Source organism: Canis lupus, chromosome 17, assembly GCF_003254725.2.
Source record: "Canis lupus dingo isolate Sandy chromosome 17, ASM325472v2, whole genome shotgun sequence".
In the NCBI taxonomy this organism is placed as follows: domain Eukaryota; kingdom Metazoa; phylum Chordata; class Mammalia; order Carnivora; family Canidae; genus Canis; species Canis lupus.
This window is the reverse complement of record NC_064259.1, coordinates 9,119,194-9,140,477: the sequence shown is the minus strand read 5'-3', so window position 1 is coordinate 9,140,477 and position 21,284 is coordinate 9,119,194. Positions and strand designations below refer to the sequence as shown.

At 41.8% G+C, this 21,284-nt stretch overlaps 1 long non-coding RNA gene across 1 annotated transcript in view; it reads left to right on the top strand.

Annotated features, from left to right (window-relative positions):
* The window catches only part of LOC112664812 (uncharacterized), a 50,029-nt gene that overhangs the window by 18,395 nt on the left and 10,350 nt on the right, over nucleotides 1–21,284 (top strand). The window contains exons 2-3 of the long non-coding RNA XR_003140004.3: nucleotides 8,960–9,099; nucleotides 10,495–10,658. This is a non-coding gene — a long non-coding RNA (uncharacterized LOC112664812). The remainder of the gene's footprint in view (nucleotides 1–8,959; nucleotides 9,100–10,494; nucleotides 10,659–21,284) is intronic.

Below are 21,284 nucleotides of genomic sequence, written 5' to 3'. Positions count from 1 at the left end.
GGAGCACCTGCTATATCGTGACTCAGCACATGCAACATCAAACCCAATGTCTGTCCCCAAACAGTCCCTACTTTCTCCCATTGGCCTTTCTCTCCCTACTGTTTCTGTTCACGCGGACCTGCCAACCAAACTTGACCTCTGCTACTGCCCAGGCCCCTGCAGGGGTCACAGGACTGTTGCTTCATCTTCTTTTAGAATCCTTCCCTGCTGTGCCATCTTCCCTCCAGTCCACTCTGCTTCTGCTGGTCTCAGCTAGAGATATCTCCCAACGGCCAGACAAGGCTGTGGGCCCTTCCCAGTGGCAAGTCAAAGGACAAAGCAGAAGAAACAGCCAAGATGGCAAGGCCCACAGGAAAACAAAAGCTGGGAGTCAGAGTTCAAAATCCAGGGTCCCCAAGGGCAAGAATGGTGCTGCTTCTCGAACCACACAGAAAGAAAACCATGTCCTTAAGGAGGTCTTTGCCCATACAGCCAAGAAGGGGCCCAGAGCCAAGGCCGCTGTTCCTCCTAGGGATGGCAGGTCTAAGATAGTGCAGAACCCCGAGCCAGGAAGAAAGAGGCTCCCAAGGGCCCAAGGAGGCCAGCCATGCACACCAAGGCCTCATTGTGCCAACTGGCCAGTAAGAAGGTACAGGCTGAAAGCTAGAGCTGGGGTGAAGACACGCAGATCCTGTCTGAGTTTTGTTCCCCAACAAACCATCATTCTATTTCATTGTAATCTATTTACCAATAAAGGCTCCCCCCCCCCCCCCAACACACAATCATGGTCTCTCCTGTCTAGTTCCTTCGTGCCCAGGCTCCTTCCCTCCTACTGTGTGCTAAGACCGACATTCTACAAATGATGGACTCAAACTCAGGGAAGTTTAGGTGACGTTCTTATGGCCACCTGCCATGTAATTGACAAAGCCAGACTCAAATTCGACTTTTCTGCCTCCAGATTCTATTCTACACTTAACGTTTCTGTAATTGAGATGTTTCATGTAGTTATGCACATACACCAGCAAAGGTGGGCATCTTCTACATTTGAAATGAGCAAAAAATAGACACTAAGTATATTCATTCAGGCTGCCCCATAAATGATAGAGCTTAAGAGGAAATGGAGCCGAAATGAGCCCAAAAAGGCATCTAGCATGAGCTTATGGAGGATTTCTGAGGAGCAGCAAGAAGTGGGCCTTCATAGTTGATGCTAACAACTCTGTGATGTAGACACCATTCCTCTGACCCTCATTCATTTTATAGTTGAGTAACTTCAGACTCAGAAGTTAAGAAACCTTCCCAAGGTCACCCAGCAGAGGTGAAAAAAGCGGGTGTCCCATCCCATCTGTCTCCAGAATTGGTTCCTTCCCAGTCTATCATCTTCTTAAAAGCTGGGAACTGTCACACACACACACACACACACACACACACACACACACACACTCCTTTGCACCTCTTTACTACTGAGTAAAATGTATCTAGTGGATTCATTTAATAATTAATAGATTATATCACCATAGCTCTTTCTTAGGATTTAAATCATTTCTCCCAATTCTTATTGTATATCATGTTCTTCATGCTGTGTCCCTGGGATGACCTTGTAAGAAATGTGTCTTTTCAACAGTATAACAACCTCATCTCTCTCCTCTCCCGAATATCATGCTGAGCAAAGTCAACTTGCACATCGTTGGACTTTAAAAATGTGTGCCCATGTTGTTTTAGTCTTCTCTCACTTTGGCTGCAGAAACCCACCTGCATCATGGAGGTCAAGGTCTCAGGTTGATGCTAACAACTCTGTGATGTAGACATCATTCCTCTGACCCTCATTCATTTTATAGTTGAGTAACTTCAGACTCAGAAGTTAAGAAACCTTCCCTTCCTTTGAGTGGTCCAGCCTTTCATCCCTGGCTCGCTGGGTGACCTGGAGTAGAAGGCAAGACGCACCTATTGCCTCCACCTCCTGAGATGATAGGACCTTCTCCAACCTCTGCAGGGAGGGAGTTCCTGCCAGTCGGCTCATTTACATCAGAACAAGATTCTGTCTCTGTGTCTTTTTATCTTGAAACAAAAATTGAGTGCCTTTGACAGTTGTTCTTCCCTGATGAAATGTCTGATAAGCTGTCTCACCTAGACAAAAAGTTACTTTATCACAGTGTTTTACAAATAAGGAGAAGGTTGTCAAGATTCAAATAAAAGTGGTGTCTAGCTCTCTAGCTTTGACATCCCAGGGAGTGCCGGTGCTGGTTTGGCATTAGGAATGTAGGTGTGGATCACCTTCCCAAAGAGGTCGTAGCTCAAATATGTTCCCTGCATTGTCTCTGAAGTGCAGCTTCACAGACAGCTGGAGCCAGGACACAGGATGATGGAACACACCCAGAAGAGCGAGATGAAGGGTGGCCTTGATGCGGGGGAGGGGGGGCGGGCACTGACATGAAGCCCTCTTCAGGCAGAACAGCATAATGCAATGAGACAGTCTTGGACTTGGGTTCAAATCCTGAATCAATTATTCATAACCCTGGGCTGTTAATGAAGCTTCTTTTAAAAATCTATTTAAAAGAGAAAAGAAACTATCATTTATGTAGAGCTGACTATGTCCCAGATGCTCTAAGAGTTAAACGTTTACAAATACCACCTCTCCGTGTCCTCACAAATTAGAGAACGTTGCCCTTCCATTTCAGATCATTGGATTTTTTTTTGTTGTTTTATTTTTAAAGATTTATTTATTTATTCATTCATTCATTCATTTATTTATTTATTTTAGGGGGTGATTTTAGAGGGAGAGGGAGAGAAAAAAATCTCAAGCAGACTCTGTGCTGATCATGGAGCCCAATGTAAGGCTTGAATACATGACCCTGAGATCATTACCTGAGCTGAAATCAAGAGTTGGATGCTTAACGACTGAGTCACCTAGGTGCCCCTCGGACCATTGATTCTTAAAATATTTATGTATTTTCACCTTATATCTTTCTTCTTTTGTCTCCAGGGGGCCTAGGAATTTTACAATCAATATATGCCTACCTTTAATGAATAAGATTCAGGAAACCTGAATTTATTGAGCCCTTCCTAGGCTATAATTGTGTCCAGCAATTTATATCTCTATTTACATCCTTAGTTTGTTCATTAAAAAAAATATATGGTTAGAACACTTAACATGAGATCTACCCTCTTAGAAATTAAGAGTACAATATATTATCATTGACTATAGTCTCATGTTACATGTTATCTGAACTGAAACTTTATGCCTGTTTATTGGTGAGTCTCCATTTCCCCCTCCCCCTAGCTTCTGGCAACCACCATTCCATTCGTAGACTCTATGCATTTGATTATCTTAGATACCTCATATAGGGGGAATTTCATGATATTTGTCTTTCTGTGACTGACCTATTTCCCTTGGCACAATGTTCTCAAGGTTCATGCATGTTGTCATGTGGCAAAATTTCCTTCTTTTTTATGGCTGAATTATATTCCATTGTATGAATATACCACATTTTCTTTACCTGTTTGTCTTTTGATAGACACTGAGGTCATTTCCATTTCTTGGTTGTTGGAAATAGTGCTGCAATCAACATGAGGATCCTACAATTTCTTCAAGATCCTGATGTTTATATCAGGCCTAGAGGCAAATATGATGCCCATTTGTAGAAGAAAAAAAATATTTCAAAGGGCTATATCTCTAGACTGGAGTTACCCAGTTAGTGGTGGCCAGGTAGGGACTCACACTTAAGTCTGGCTACCTCTAGACACTTGGCCTTTTGCACAGTCCCTAGCCACCAAAATTTCATTTTCTTATCATCTCTTCCAGGCCTTCTGAAGCCATTGAAAATGTCTCATTATTTTTGATTACAGATATAATTTTATAAGTCATATCAGTCAATCATTACTAAAATCTAGAAAATTCAAGTTTGTGATACTGAATCAGTAGCAAAATTTACAGTAGCTTATTTTTTTAACTTAATTATGCTAATTGCTATTTCTAAGCATAATTAGCATTTTGAATTATTTAGTATAATTACGTCAAACAACATGTTTAATTTGTCACGTCAAGTATAATAATTAGTAATAATTCTTGAAAGGATGTCATTACAAGTTTGAGGTATTTACAGGGTGTAATTATGTCAAATGTGATAATACTAAAGAGTAAGACTAAAGCTTATAGAAAAATGTTGCTGCAAATATTTTGAAAGTTTAATGTTGTGGCCATTTTAAATATTTTTGTTCCTCAACAGAAGTCAAACTTGTCATGGTTTGGTGGTCTGCTTGCAAATTAAGAGAATAAAAACAGGGCCACAGATTATGGCTCAACTAATATTTAATCCATCAAATGTCACCACCACCCCTCCCTTTTTTTTTAACTCCAAAATGAACAAAAATAGTTTTCCATATTAAATGGCTATACTTGAATAATGACTCTGGGGAAATAAAGACAATCCAGAAACAAATGGATTTCTTTCAAATATGGAAACGAAATATCAGGCTAAAGTAAGAGGTGAGTTAAGTTAAGAAGCCCAGCTGTTTCATGGCTGTGTGGTTTGCCAACTACTGACACATTTAACTTTCAATAACCTTTGTTATAAGATGGGGATAATACACACTGTTGTGGAGGGAAATGAGATGTAGCTAAACTGCTTTATAGCTATAGGTGGTCTACCAGTGTATGAATTCATGTTGTTATCTAGATATTCCTGACATCATCATACTCAGCAACAGGACAAAAGAATGACAAGTGGTTCAAGTTCTGCCGTAGGTGGAGGTGAGCTGCTTACCAGCTCTGTGGTCCTGGGCAAGCCATTTTACTCCTGAGCTTCAGGTACCCCACCTACTGAATGAAGGAAATCCTACAAATTTCGAGAACATGCTGAAGACAAAATGAGGCCATGAGGATAAAAACATCTAACGTAGGGTCATCCACGTGACTTTCACTCGATAAATGTTTGGATTTGCATTAAAGCAGAGCCCAGGGACCACATACTGGAAAAGCTGGATCGAGAGCCTTGTTTTCCTCTGGCCCTTACTCTCCAGTGTCTTAGAAGATTGAGTGAATGTTGTGATAAGAGCCTAGCCTTTGGGCTTAGCTATCCCTGACCTGGAATTCCAATTTTAAGTATTTACTTATTGAACGTTTAGTTAACCAAAAGACCCTTTCATCCCCTCAGGTTTGTACAGTAGCCCCTTGCTACCCTTGGAGAGTGCGTTCCAAGACTCCCAGGGGAAGCCTCAGCAGGGTAGTATTGAACCCCATATATAAATGTGTCTTTTTCCCATACATATATATATATGATGAAGTTTTAGTTTATAAATTAGTTAGAAATCAACAACACTAATAGTAAAAAAAAAAGGGGGGGGCACCTAGATGGCTCAGTGATTGAGCATCTGCCTTTGGTTCAGTTGGTGATTCTGGGATCTTGGGATCAAGTCCTACACCGAGCTCCCCACAAGGAGCCTGCTTCTCCCTCTGCCTGTGTCTCTGCTTCTCTCTCTCTGTGTCTCTCATGAATAAATAAATAAAATATTTTAAAAAACTAATAGTAAAATAGATTGTCAATACACTGTAATAAAAGTTACGTGAAAGTGGTCTGTCTCTCTCTCTCAAAATATCTTATTGCCCTGCACTCACCCTTCTTGTGATGACGTGAGATAATAAAATGCCTTCGTGATGAGATGAAGTGAACAACAGAGGTGTTGTGACATAATGTTAGGCTACTACTGACTTTCGGACCAGAGCCAGAAAGAGTCATTTACTTGTGGGTAACCGAAACCAAGAAAAGCAGAAGACTGGATAAGGGGAGACTCCTGTAAGTCTTTGGGGCAGGGAGAGGAAAGCGAAAGTTTACAACAGAGGAATTCTCTTTCCTCCCAACCAAACCCGATTGGGCAATCCTTTTGCTATTTTTACTATTTGAATGATTTTGCATCAGATGGCTTTACGTACCTGCTGGTGTGGGAGATTCCCACAAGGAGCCCCAAGCTCTGCAGAGCCAATTGCACTTCCACCTACATGTGGCAAGGCTGTCACCAACCCTACATGTGACTGACAGACATCAATCTGTTGAGATTTATTGTGGGCATTACCTCTTACGTAGGATCATTCTCTAATCTCATTCCTTCGAGGTAAAATTGGTCGCTCCCCTCTTTGTGGTCCTAATTCATCTGCAGCACAGAGATCTATGATAATATCCGTTTAACACGTTATTATAGATCTCTGTTGTCCTTACTTGCTTGGTCTCTTCTATTGAAATAATTTATAGTGTCTGAAGGATAGGGTCTATGTCTAGAATATTTGATGAATATCTGGACATTCCCCTGTATCTAGCATTGACACATCACATATGGTAAGAGTTCATCAAATACTCATTGGATGAGTTAAGAAATGAATAAGCTTTGGCATGGTGTCTAAAATGAGAGCTAGTTAATTGGAATAGAAAATGTTTAAGATTTAAATTCAAAACGAAATGGTTAACGTTCACTCATTCATTCACTTATCAATTCTACAATTATTTATTGGTCATTGGCTAAGTACCAGGGCCTTGGCTAGGGCCTGGGGATAGATCAAGAAATCACTTAACACAGATACATTTTCCTTATGGTCTAGTGCAGTAGCTCTCAGTGCATGACTGAGGAATTGCCTGTATCAGAAACTGAGGGTGTGAACAAACTTCCGACCTGATAAATTAGATTCTCTTGCTATGGGCCTTGAGCTTTCCGTTTGTAACAAAGACTTAATTCTTACAGTTTTTCAAGTTATAGACTTACTGGTTTACATTTTACTAAGTTATACACTAGGTGTGGGACCCTGGAGTAGTTAGCCATCATCTCTGAACCTTGATTCCCTCATATGTAAAGTGAGACTGGTACTGTGCATAGTGGAGATTAGTGGTGAGGAATATAAGTCCTCTCTTTAAGATGCCTACTAGGTGCTCAAGTAGGGTTCAGTGATTGTTTCAAAGGAAATTGCAGGCACCTGTTCTCCTGGGAATGGCATGACCATGAAGTTTTCTTAAATCAAGTCTTGGTTTAAACATAGAAGCAAATGTCTCCATTTAAAGTGGATGACTCCTCACTTAAATGCTTAGGATGGTAAATGTTATAATACGTGTCTTTTATTGCAATTAAGAATGAGAAAAATAGGGGTACTTGGGCGGCTCAGTTGGTTAAGTGGCTGCCTTCAGCTCCGGTCATGATCTTGGGGCCCTGCGATTAAGCCCTGCACCAGGTTCCCTGCTGCACCCCCACTCATGAGCTCTGTCTCTCTCTCTCTCAAGTAAATAAATAAAATCTTAAAAAAAAAAAGAGTGAGAAAAGTAAAAAAGGAAGCAATGCTAAGAAAGTAAAAGAATGACTTCTCAGGGCAATTAGTTTTGTCATCTTAGAGGTCACGTAAAGTTTCAATTTCAAGGAATTTTCAATTCAGTTGGATAATAATTTGCCAAGTACCCACCCAAATGTACGTGCACAAAGATATGAGGTGGGGTTCTTGACTTCCAGCAGTTCATAATCACATCAGGGTTCAGAGCCGTGTGTCACAGGAAATTGGTTGTACAGGGACAAAGGCTGAGAAACCTACTGGGTCCCAGAGAAGCAACATAAGAATTGGGATGGCAGTAAACTACTCTCGCCCCTCCATTGGAAAGACAAAGGAAGAAGGTGGTGCAACCATAAGCTGGGGACTGGGGTCACCTGGGTTCACCCTGCACAAGCTCCAGCTGGAGCTTCCCTGGGGGACACAGAGACACAGAGCAGACTCCGAGGATGCTGCTTCTAGGGACAGCTTTTGAGGCAGAGAGAAGGAAAGAAATGTTACAGCTTTACCTTTCTCAGCCTCCTATCTCTTATCACCTCCTCACGTTGGCTGGACCCAAGCTGAAGCAGCTGCATGAGGACCTGGGAAATGAAGATAGGGTCAGCCGTCCTGCCACACAGAGCAGGGTGTGGGCAGGACAAGGACCAGGTCTGTAAGCAAAGCCCAAGACTGACAAGAAAGGGAGAGTTGATGCGAGGAGGCCATACTAATGCTGGCAGAGAGGGAGAGAGAAAGAGAAGGAGAGAGGACAACAGTGTCCTCCTGTAGGAGCCAGGCTGGCTGCCCAGGCACAGACTTGCATCGAGACGGAAATGAGATGAGATCACCGTGGTTTGGCATCCTTTGCACAGATTTTTCCAGTTGAGATGTTGCATTTTGCCAAAGCACCCTTGAGTGATCAGACTCAGGGTCTGATCAAAGCTCTGTGCGACGAGGTATCAGGCTCCCTTGTTACTGGTATGGGATGAGAAACACCCTGCCTCGGGCACCCATGTCTACTGTTCATCTAGTCTCCCCTCTTAGCGACAGGTATTGGGGGAAGCTAAATTATAATCAGAAACTGTTCCATGAGTCTAGAGCCGGGCTGAGGAGGATATTGAAGAATCTTAAAACTCAGTGTAGTTCAGCTGCCTGCCCTCTGTAGCATTACCTAAGGCAAGTCCTATTACCTAAGACACACCACGTACAAGAAACACCATCATCTCATGAACCACCAAGAATCAGGGGGAGGAGGAAGGGGATGGGGAGATGCCGTTATTACATCATAATGCAATGCTTCTTTATCACTTCAAGTTTTTGTTTTAGACTTACTGAAAGAGCTATATTTTGAAATGTTTATTTCTTCATTTTAAAATTCCAGTATAAAAATAAATAAATAAATAAAATTCCAGTATAGTTAACATAGTGTTGTATTAGTCTCAGGCGTCCAATATCATGATTCAATAATTCTGTATATCACTCAGTGCTCATCACCATAATTGTGCTCTTAATCCCCTTCATCTAGTTCACCCGTCCCCCTCTTGCCCTCTGTCAACCACCAGTTTGTCCTATATAGTTAAGAGTCTGCTTTTTTGTTTGTCTCTTTTTTATTTGCTCGTGTGTTCCTTAAATTCCACACATGAGCAAAATCATATAGTATTTGTTTTTTACTGACTGACTTATTTCATTTATCATTATATCCTCTAGAACCATCTATGCTATTGCAAATGACAAGATTTCATCGTGTAGATATACATACCACATGTTCTTTATCCATTCATCTGTGGACGGACACTTGGGTTGCTTCCACATCTCAGCTATTGCGAATAATGCTACAAAAACATAGGGTACGTGTATCTTTTCAATTTAGTGTTTTTGTGTTCTTTGGGTAAATACCCAGTAGTGGAATTAATGGGCATATGGTAATTCTACTGTATAGTGTTTTAGATACAGAAGCGAAAACAATGTGAATAGTTAAGTCCATGTTCATGAATGTTCATTCAGCGACAACTATGACAACTACGTTAACACTGCCTTGCTGACAGTAATTTTAAGACTCTGTCACTTAAGATGCATGTGGGTTTATTATATGTTAAGAAACAAAGCCCTACAGATTAGACCTGATAGAAAAATGGTAGCTTCAAGATAAGAACTGTTCTTTATTACTATTTTTTAATCAGCTAGAGATCATTTGTGTTACATTAACTTGACCTTGCTCTGGGATTCTCTTTGAGTCCAACCCATAGGCAGATGACTCTCTGCCCACATGGAAAAGATCAATACAAACAGTTCAGTGACACTTTCCTTAGGTAAAATCACATTTCGATGTCAGTGATTAGATGGGAAATGTCTAAATCTTCTTAGCCTTTGTTTATAGACCTGAACTTGGGCCACCACTAGAGGTGACTGCTAACTATTTCGAATCTTCTTCATTTCAATCTTCTTTATGCAATCAGGAATTTCTGGGGGTGCTTTCCATCAACCACATCAAGAGATCTATTTAAATATTTTCAATTTACAGGTGTCTTACAATCTAAAAAGTTTTTTTCCTCGAATTTTCTTATTTGACCCTCACCATAAAGTTGTAAGGAGGCCAGGCACCTAGTACGGCATTGTTATTTTTTGGCAGATGAGGAAACAAAGAATCTGCTCTTCTTTCTGTCAGGTGTCTTAATTACATGCCTCTTAAAAAAAAAAAAACAAAACTGGGTGGAGTATTGTCTTAAAACATAAACCAGTTACTTTATCTGGTGGTCAACCAAATAAAGGGGTAAGGTGTCACATTGTTGGATTAGAAAAAAACAAAACAAAACAGGTTATGTTGGTTGTGTTGGAGTTATTAAGGAATATGTCCCTGCTATGGTACCTCCCTACATGATTTTCAAGGGCAGTTTGGCTGTATGTCACTTTCTATCTATATTCACTTCCTAATCCTACCGTCACATAATATATGCCTTTATTATATGTCACCAGAGAACCACAGGTAGGCCTCATGCAACGGATACGTCATCCTGGACTTGCTAAGTGAGGGCTGAATAGGTACCAGGCACTATGCCAAGCCCCTCACATGCACTACCTCCAGTCCTTCTGGCCATCCTTTGAACTAGATATTTTTATTCCCATTTGACAAGGGGATGCAGAGAAGGCAAGCATCCCGCTAAGCATTGTTCAGCCTGGAAAGAGCAGAGCAGGAATTTCATGCTAGCCCCCAGGGATTCCATGACCCCTTGTATCTCTCTCAGGCCAATTCCTAGAAGCCACCATGACACTAAGAGGCTTCGGTTGTCTTCAGGACTCAGTCTGGAATCCATCCCTTGAGCCTCCTAAGAAGGCTCCTCTTCTACAAAAGGAAAAGTTTGGAACTCCCAGTTGTATCGTGTGCCAGTACACATCCCAGCAGGGCAGGGTGAGTACCTGAGACCACAGGATGGGGCGTTGGAAGTAGGCACAACCCAGAGATAATGCTCTTGACCAGCTTGCAGTTCTCTGTAGGTCTTGTCCTGAATCTCCTACTATCGTGTTACCCTTCCGGAGAACAAGGACAAGGGAGGACGTGCGGGGTGAATGGTCACCTATGTTGTATGCCTGTCGCATTGAGGGTAGCATTTAACGGTGCTGGCGGAGGTGTGTGGGTGTCAGATCTATTTCCTTTCACTGCACTGCTTGTTGAAAACGTTCACTTTTAGATCACCTCTCTTTATCCTTGACTACATCAAAAGGCCAGGCCAGCCAAAACCCTGCTTTGGCTTCTGGGGAGAAATTTGCTTACAGATTCTGTTTATGTGAGAGAGAGATGGTTTATCATTCATACTCTTAAAAGATACAATGAGTTTGCCGGGCTGATGGGTGCACACATGTACCAAGAAAGACCAGAGATTCTATTGCTGACACATGCAGTGTCATGGATCCTAGAGTTAGAGCCAAGCTTAGAGGTAAGTTAGTCAAACCCCCCCTTTCCTGGAGAAAAATAAATTAGGTCCCCTGAGCTAACAGCTTGCCCAAACCCCAGATCAAGTAGGCATTTAATTGGCATCCTCAGGGCTGCTCCAGCCACAAATCCATTCTCGCACCCCCTTCCAGCCAGCTATATTTCTTACTGTGAATTACAGAAACTTCCACTTACCACTCTCTGCTTTTGCGCTCCCATTGCTCCATGAAATGCCCCCATTTTTCTAAGCATCCTATTCTTGTTGGACTGATGAACTTCTGCTCTTTTTTCAAAGTCCAGCTGAAATGCAATCTTCTTCCCTGATGATTTGAGGGGCAAAGCTGTGGGCCCTCTCTGCTGGGCTTCTGCCGTCACTGATTTTTATATATTCGCTTTCAGCATATATAGATCATTTTGCAGTGCATTGGCTCATCCTCATCCCTTTGATTTACACTACGTTTTTTTGTTTTTTTTTTCCAAGGGCCTTGTTCTTTCTTCCCTTGCTCACCCCAGTGCCTATCACAGCTCCTGACTGAGTACATTGGGAACCACCTAGTAAATTCTTGCTGACAAAGCAATTTCCTATATTTAATTTATGTATTTCCTGCTTTGCTCAAAGACCTTTGAAAGTTGACTGGAAGGAAGGCAAAGGAGGAAAGAAAGGAAGGAGACAGGGAAAAGGAAGATGGAGGACGAGAAAACCAGGACAGTCAAGAGACAGAAAGGAGAAGGTTGGAAATAGTGAAAGAGGGAGAACAGGACCCAGGTTTTCTGAGGCCCACCTTGGGTGACCTAAGGCTTTGTGCTGTCTCTTAGCATTGGATGAATGTCCAGAGACACAGGAAAGAAGCAAGTACCAGGGTTCGGTTTTACTTCTGCCCTGAGCATGAGGTTGGCAGGGTGGGGACTCTGCCCCCCTGCACCTTTCTTTCTTTTTTTTTTTTTTCTTTCTTTCTTTATTTTCTTTCTTTCTTTGATTTTATTTATTTATTCATGAGAGATGCACACTGAGAAGCAGAGACATAGGCAGAGGGAGAAACAGTCTCCCTGTGGGGAGCCCAATGTGGGACTCCATCCCAGGACCCCAGGATCATAACCTGAGCCAAAGGCAGATGCTCAACCACTGAGCACCCAGGTGTCCCCCTGGCCTTTCTGAGTTAAGTGCCCCAACCCATTATCAGAACTTGAAGCCCTTCTGTACCTCCAGTGGGGACCACTGAATCATGTGGCTGAAGGAGGCAAGACACTTCCAGTTCTTCTTCTATTTTGAGTTGATAGTTGGATTTATTATGGCTTTTATGTTTCTGTAGCTTCTTGCTCTGCCCACCTACCATCAGGGCAGTTTCACCTGTGCCTTTCTGGAAGTCAGCAGGCCCTTCCAAGTGCTAAGAAATGCACACCAAGGAACTAGAAAGAGCTGCCTCTCCTCCCACTGTAAAATAGTTATGAGGGACACACTTGGGTTTGGAGGGACTTTTCGCTCCGCTGAGTTCTGTTCAGTAAGCTGTCACTGTTTTTCCTTCAGGCTGTCTAGCTGTGATGCCAACCAGAACAAGCATAGCTGCTTAACAGTCATATCCTGCAGCTTATTTTGGACAATTTAATCAATATTTCATCAGAAAATGTTTTTTCTTAGTCTTTTGGAAATGTGATTTTTAAAAGATTGATTGCACTTTTAAGTAGAGCTGTTCTTAAAAACCGTACTAATTATTTTTATTTACAATTAGCTGAACAAATGTATTTAAAGAATTTGATAAGTTCTGGCAGATGTATATGCTCAGGAAACTATCATCATGGTCAAAATAATGACCATACCCATCACCTCCGAAAGGTTCCTGTGTCCCCTTTGTAATCGCTCTTTGCTTGCTTCTCTGAGCACCCCTACCATGGCACGCTGCCTCTCACCGTACATTCATTCATGTTTCTCAGAACAGTATCTAAATGGAATCGCACAGCATGCTCCTCTTCCTCTACCTGCTCTCAAATGGCATCATTATTTTCAGATTCATCCATAGCATAGCAGTACTTTGTTCTTTTTATTCCATAGTATGAATGTACCACTATTTGTTTATCCATTATTGGCATTGGGATTATTTCCTGTTTCGGTCTATTGCAATTAAAGCTGCCATGAAAATTTTTGAACAAATCTTTGTATGGACATATGCTTTCTCTTCTCTTGAGGAAGTAAGGAGAAGAACAATAGGTCATATAGTTGATATACCTCCCAAACTACCTCCTAAAGTGGTTTGCCATTTGATCTCATACCAGTAGTGCAGAGATTCATGTCTTCACCGACACCTGGTATGGTCATTCTTTCTAATTTCAGCAGTTTTAATAGGTGTGTAGCAGTGCCTCACTGTGCTTTCAATTTGCATTTCCTTAATGTTTAATGATATAGAGCTTATTTTCCATGTGCTTTTATCTCCTTTACCAGAGTGCTATTCAAATACTCTGCTCAGGTTTTTTGGGTTTTCTATTTTCTCTTATTGAGTTTTTTTTTTTTAATTTTATTTATTTATGATAGTCACAGAGAGAGAGAGAGAGGCAGAGACATAGACGGAGGGAGAAGCAGGCTCCATGCACTGGGAGCCCGACGTGGGTTTCGATCCCGGGTCTCCAGGATCACACCCCGGGCCAAAGGCAGGCGCTAAACCGCTGCACCACCCAGGGATCCCTCTTATTGAGTTTTAAAGGTTTGTTATGTATTCTGGATACAAGTTATTTGTTAGATACATGCTTCATAAATTTTCTTCTCCATTCCTGGGTTTTTCTTTGTGTTTTCTTAACAAGGTCTTTTAAAGAGTTTGAGGTTTTAAATTTTGATGAAGTCTAATCTATCAATTTGTTATTTTATAGATCCTGTTTTTAATGTCATAGCTTTGCCTAACTCAAGCACACAAAGGTTTTCTTCTTGAACTTTTTAATTTTAGCTTTTGAATTTAAGTCAATAATCTACTTTGAGTTATTTTTGTGTATGCTGCAAGACACAGATCTATCCTTATTTTATTTTTGCATGTGGGCATCAAATTGCTGCAACATCACTTATTGGAAAAACTATCCTTTTCCCTCTGATTTACTTTTGCATCTTTGTTGAAAATCCTTTATCCAAATACGTGTGGGTCAATTTCTGGACTCTGTTCTGTTCTATCGATCTGTCTTCCTATACTTGCACTAATACCATGCTGTCTCGATAACTGCATCTTTATAATAAGTATTAAAGTCATTTGTTTTCTGTCTCTCACTGATCCCTGTCTTGTGTTGCCTAATGTACACTTGAAAATTATCTTCTCCTGTATTTTGTTAGTTTGACTTTTATTTTTTTCAAGTGGGAGGGTAAATGTAGTCTTATTATTTCACCTTGGCTCAAAGTGGGCGACAAATTATGTTACTTTTGATCCACAGAATTATATCTCCAATATTAATGAAAGCCCAAGGGCATATAAAATTTGAGATATAGCTGCTTTTGGCACAACTTTCCAACATTACATGCATATGTATGCATCCAGGATGACAGTTAACAAAGTGGTAAGTTCTGAGCTAGACCTTTTGGTCTTACCTGAGTCCAGTTGAAGTATCACTATGGTTGTTCTGAGGACAATGCACTATTGATTTGTGGCATGCAAGGAATTAATTTTGTATCAGATTCAGTTCCAACAATCATTAAACACGTGACCCTGTCATGGTACTTAGTTTGAGGCCCTGGGGAAATGGGACACTTTGGAGATAAGGAGCCAGAGAAGTCAGCGTGTCTCATAGACCACCTTTGGGATCACATTCACAGAAAGGGCCAATAAATGTGGTTTAATGAACAAATAAAGGAGGTCTGACTATAAAATGATGAGGCCCGTTATATATCCACACGGATGGAGAAGTCTGGTGGAAGAAGAATGCAGACTTTGAACATAGGGAGAATTAGAGTCTAATTCCAGCTCCCTATTGATCTGGTGGGTGAGAGAAGTTAAAATATTCAGGTTTCAGCATCCTCATTTTTAGACTAGACATTACATTACCTATCTCCAGTATTATTATGGTGATAAAATCAGCTATGTGTGTTATACACCTAACATAGAACACGGCCTAGATTAAACATCTAATTAACATAATTCTCTGTCCTATAGAGCAGCTCACTGGGAAAGATAGAATCTTTTCATAGTTATTGCTCAGAATGTGTAAGGGACTGATTTAAGATATGGAGGAACAGACTTTACAATTTCTTTTTTTTTTAATTTATTTTTTATTGGTGTTCAATTTACTAACATACAGAATAACCCCCAGTGCCCGTCACCCATTCACTCCCACCCCCCGCCCTCCTCCCCTTCTACCACCCCTAGTTCGTTTCCCAGAGTTAGCAGTCTTTACGTTCTGTCTCCCTTTCGGATATTTCCCACACATTTCTTCTCCCTTCCCTTATATTCCCTTTCACTATTATTTATATTCCCCAAATGAATGAGAACATATAATGTTTGTCCTTCTCCGACTGACTTACTTCACTCAGCATAATACCCTCCAGTTCCATCCACGTTGAAGCAAATAGTGGGTATTTGTCATTTCTAATAGCTGAGTAATATTCCATTGTATACATAAACCACATCTTCTTTATCCATTCTTCACTGATGCTGAATCTTTGAACATTGAGAATAGATTTGATTTTTGTAAAGAGCCAAAAATCATCCAAAGGCAAGGCAAGCAGACAAATAGAGTGACTTACCAATGGGGATACAAATAAATATACACAAAAGAATGTGACTATGAAATCACATCATACAAAGTCGAGTGGTTCATAAGCCAGTCATCCCATCAATTCCCAGTTTTGAAGTCAAAAGTGGCCTGAGGATTGCTATACCATAGGAATAAGCTTTCTTCCTTCTTGAAGGAACCTCTTGGAAGGAAATAGGTCACATAGACATGTAACTTCTGGTCTACCAAAACCAAAGAAAGTAAAGAAAAGAAAAAGTCTAATTTTATGACTATCTGATCACATCTTTTTTAATCCCTTGTTTCAATTTGTGGAGTGCTTTTCTATTTGCTCATTTGTAACCAGATGAAACAGAGGCTGAGAGGTCTTACGTAACTTGCCCAAGTTCTAACTATTGGTAACTCACTTAATTTTGAACCTAAATTGAGCTTAATTTTGAACCTAATCATGTGCTTCCCGCCATGCTACCCCTCTTTTGTGTGAACTCCAGTCTAAAAACATCTCATTTTCAGAATAGAGTTAATAGAGTTAATCAATGGATAATACAAGAGGAAAAGAGGAAGTATTTTGAGAAGTGATGCTACCAATTTTTACTACTATTCTTCTTAGTAATTTTTATTCCCAGTGTTTCCAGCTGGAGATAAATGTAATCTGCAGGCATTCTCGAAGCGTGACTTTACTGTCACATGGCTGAGTCCTGGCAGTTGGGTAGATGCACACAGTGACTTCAGAGAGATTCCCAGTCATTACCCCAGAAGTCTCCCATGGCCTGGGGGCTCAAAATGTAACAGGAACTACTTTTCCCCACCTTCTGCAAGCAAATTCAAGTTCAGAGTGCTGGGATAATCCAGCTGCATCCAATTAGACTCCTTCAGACAGGCTGGGAGAGGAGCTGCCGAAAACACTGGCTCTCAGAGTCTCCTCTCCAGAGGCTCTTTGGCCTGCTCACCGGGGCACACTTAGCCGGGTGTAGGGAAGGCTCAGGCTCTGGAACCCGGAGATTCCTACAATGAGGGCATTGTTCTTTGGAGCGGACTGTTTATTGCACTTTGAGAGTGCCCACACTGTGAGGCAAGGGGAAGCCGACCAGAGCTCCAGATCAGCTTTGCTCTGCCTTTCCTGACCCAGATTCACAAATGTCTGGTTTGAAAAATTGTGCACCTTTGAAGTCAAAAGCAGGGCTGGCTCTATCCCTAACTATAATTATTAACACAAAATATCGAGGCAGATTTTGACGAAATCCGGAAGTCTAACAAAAATGAGATTATAAAGCAAGCTGCTGGGCCCTCAGTAGGAGACACAAAGTAGGTGAGAGTAGAGACCACTGAACCACTGGCTTTCCCAGCTTTCTTTAGACCTAAGAAGAAGAAACGAATTTTCATCCAAATTGGAATGATAGGGTGCTTTTTACCTGCCTTGCCAAAGCCTGTAGCTCTCACCAATACACCCTACTGGGTTCATTGTTTGGCAGTTTTTGCTTATCTCAGCTCCGAAGGCATGCATGGGCAAGCAGGCCAAATCATTATTGAGGCTCAATTTTAAATGGTTAATCTTATATTTGCATTTCACTAGTCAATGGTGCTATTACATCATGACAGTGGAATTAACTACCATTGAATTAGGTTGTTAACACTTAAAGATATCCGAAAATAAAATCCCCAAGTGTATCTCCTCAAAAGCAACATAAGGATACTGCATATTCTTTTGTGGGGGCTGGAATCCGATATTCAGGTGGTTTCTTTATTCCCTAGTTAATATTAAAGACAGTGAGACCAAACTAGCAGATTTAACATATTGGGAAAAGTTTTGATGTTTAATCTTAAAACAAAACAAAACAAAAAAAAAATTATGTTCTCTACTATTTAGAAGAGAAAATTACTATTTGAAAGGAGAAGTACATACTTTGTAATTATCAGGCTAGTGAACAGTAAAGCTCAAACTTAAACTTGGGGTTCCCAGCATTTGGTATATTACTTTTTACATCCTGTGACAAGCCGACAAACATCCCTTGGTAAGTCCAGGCTAATGCTTGAAGCAGGGCCGTCCAGGAAACATCTCAGGCTGTAGATGTGTCCATATATTTACAGAAGTGGGGGAAAAATGCACAACAGCTGGTAGTAGACAGGAGTAATCTCGACAGACCTACGTCCCATCTCTTATTCTCCAGTCATGGCTTAGGTCACACTAGTAAAAATAGACAAGAAAACCCTGGCGAAGTTTTTATGGGGATTAAATATGAAATGGAATGTGAGGTGCCTTGCATGGTGCCTGTATACTGTAAGGGCTGAACTTGAGGTCAGGTGGAGCTGTCAGAGGGCCTCCATTCTTCTTTCTGTGAACTTCAACTTGGACTGTGTGAAGGTCAGATGCCATTAGGGACATTTGTCTCTTGCAGCCATGCACAGGGAAATTGAATTGCAAATGTTTGTGCCTCCCTGGTAAGTGACACCTCTTCTACTTGAGGGGCTTAGGAGATGTTCGCTGAGCTGGCTTCCCTGTTCTTGTCCAGAGCCCCATACCCCCAAACAAAGCAGGACACCTTTGGCCACAGAGCACAGGAGGGTGACCAGAGTCTTGGGGACGTCCTTCATTGGTGGTCTGGCCTCAGCCGTGCTTGGTGATATCTAGGGCATGATGTAAGACTGAGTTGTTTGCTTAACTTTTGGTGAGAACAGTATCTGGGGCTCTCCTTGTATCTTTTTCCAGTCCCTGACGTTTGTGTTATTGATTGATATCTGTTTCTTCCTCCCTTCAAAGCTACCTACATACAATGGAATGCTTTCACAGAGAGTCCCCACACTCCCTTCCCACTGCCTACTCCCTGGCTGTCCCACATCCCGGATGTCCCCCTCCTCTCCCCCCTCCCCTCCCTACACACTGAGGTTTCTAGGATAGGACAGGCCCTCACTGACGTTCCTAGGAACCTGACATGTCCCACATCACAGCTAAGTCTGGTGAAACTGAGTCCTGGGGTGGCAAGATGCCTGGAGTGGGGAATGCCATGTCCTGGAAGCGTCATTTGGCAGAGGGCAGGATAAAAGCATCTGTGAACATACTCATGTTTCCAGAGCTCACAGGGCCTGGGTGGCTGCCCTTCTCCTGGCCAGAAACTTCATTTCTGGCTTGGAGTAAGGATCTGAGCTCATAAATATTAACGTAGAGTGATCTCCAATGTTTTCCTGGCTTCTTCACACAGCCAGTGGCTGCAGACTCTACCCCGATGTTTCACGGGCATCTCAAACCCAACAGGTCTAAATGTGAGTGTATCAGCAGCTCCCTGGTAAGGAAGCAGCTTCGGAAGCGTTCTCTACTGCCTAATGCCTAATGAGTAGATGCATCATCTGCTAAGCCTACAGAGCCAGAAGCTCCCCTTCCCTCACCCCTATCCAGCTAATCACACAGTTCCTCTGGCTTCCCTTGCTTGTCTCTGCCTACAGCCTCTTGTGCTGCATGTCCCCACTGTCACCATGCCTGTACCCCCCTCCCGCTTCTCGCCCTCACAATTAGTGCATACCCACTCACCACGGAAGCTGTAAAATTATGGCAATTTGGGGGCCTCATTTTTGATCAGCTAGAATTATTGAGGGAAGGACAGAGTCTGGGGACCAGTGTTGTTGAAACAACTTGCTGGGTCTTTGTGATGCATAGCTGGGGCTGGGTACAGAGCAGCTCTCCTGCACTCCAGCCTGACCTTGAAGCAGATGCCACCCAGGGTCCTCACCCTTGGCCGTTCCAACATTTCCTGGCTTCTGCCTTGATCAGCCTCTGCTCTCCCCTGCCTCTCCTGATTACCAGCAAAACTACCCTTTTTCATACCAAATGCTAGTGGTGCTACAGGCCAAGGCTACTGGAGCAAAAGAGAACAAATCACACTCCTATTTAATTTTGATTTCTATCTGGGCATCTCCCAGCAGGATATTTTGGAAAACCCTAGTCTGGGAGGCAGGAGACCTCGCTTCTGTCCTGGATGTGTAAACAACGTTCTGTGTGATCTTGAGTAAGTTGTTATGTCTCATTCTCTTGGCCACCGTCGCTCATCTATAAAGTGAAAGAACTGGATTAGATGTTCTCTCACATACGAGTTACAAAATATTATGATGATCTCCATCATTGTGTGTTTCCCTCAGAGCTATTTGTGTTCCCAGAACTTCTTTCTTACCTTGAAGCATTTATTTTGTTCTGTAACTGAGCTGTGTCCAGCTCAGATTTTATCATAACTAGTCATTTTTGTCTGCTTTCTGTAAGATTGAGCCTGGCACAAATCAGTTTAGTTTTGATAAATGGATTAAAGACTTTATGATGAGAGAGAAAGAGAAGAGGAGAGGAGAGGAGAGAGAGAGAGGGAATGACGGAGGACATGATCCCAAAACTTCCAGGAGATACTAATGCGACAAAGACAAAGGGACACTTGAGATTCACAGTTCCCCCCATATCCTTCAAACGTACAACCATCTAAATTATCCCCAGTCCTAAAAATAAAGAAATTAGCTATTCTGGGCTTTTCTACTCATGGAGTACATGTTGGAACACTGGCTAGATCTTTAAGGCTTTCAATTCTGTCTGCCTGCCCAATGTAGGCCACTCAGTTTTCAGATTGAGCAACCAGGTCTTTTCAAATGGAGTCCTGAGGCATCAGCAAGCTTTTTAGAAAATAGTATTCCAGTGAGGACTTAAGTGTCACTGAATTACAAACAGATGATTCGTGTTGCCTCTTAAATATACGTGCTTGAAATCAGGAAGAGATAGTTGACACAAGCTCATGCTGAATTTCCCAATCTTTTTATTATTATTATTATTATTATTATTATTATTGTTATTTTTATATTTTATTGGAGTTCAATTTGCCAACATATAGCATATCACCCAGTGCTCATCCCGTCAAGTGCCCCCCTCAGTGCCCATCACCCAGTCACCCCAAACCCTGCCCACCTCCCTTTCCCAATCTTTTAATGGTTATAAGTGCCAGTGTGTTGTATTTAGTAGACTCCAAAGACCCCAAAATATGCCTCTAGCGCTCAGTTTTCTTATCTGCAGAGATGAGACAAACCTCCAGGATCTTAACAGATCAGTCATCTGAGCCTTGGCTATAGTTAGAATCACCTAGAAAGCTTTGAATGTCAAACTGAGGCTTTGGCTCCTCCCTTGGGAATTCTGATGTGATTGGTTTGAATGGGTCCTGGGTACTAGGTTTTATTTAAAGCTGTCCAGGTGATTCTCACGGCCAGCCAAGGTGGAACATGTCAGTGATATAGGACTCCAAGGAGCCTAGGCTTTGCAGCAAAGAACATTTTTCTTCAAATTCTTTCAGTGAATCAGAAGGGAAAAAAAATGATATGTTCTTTGTCCATGAGAGCTAGAATTATAGGAAAAAAATAATGATGTTTCAAGGCATCCATAGACAGAAAGAT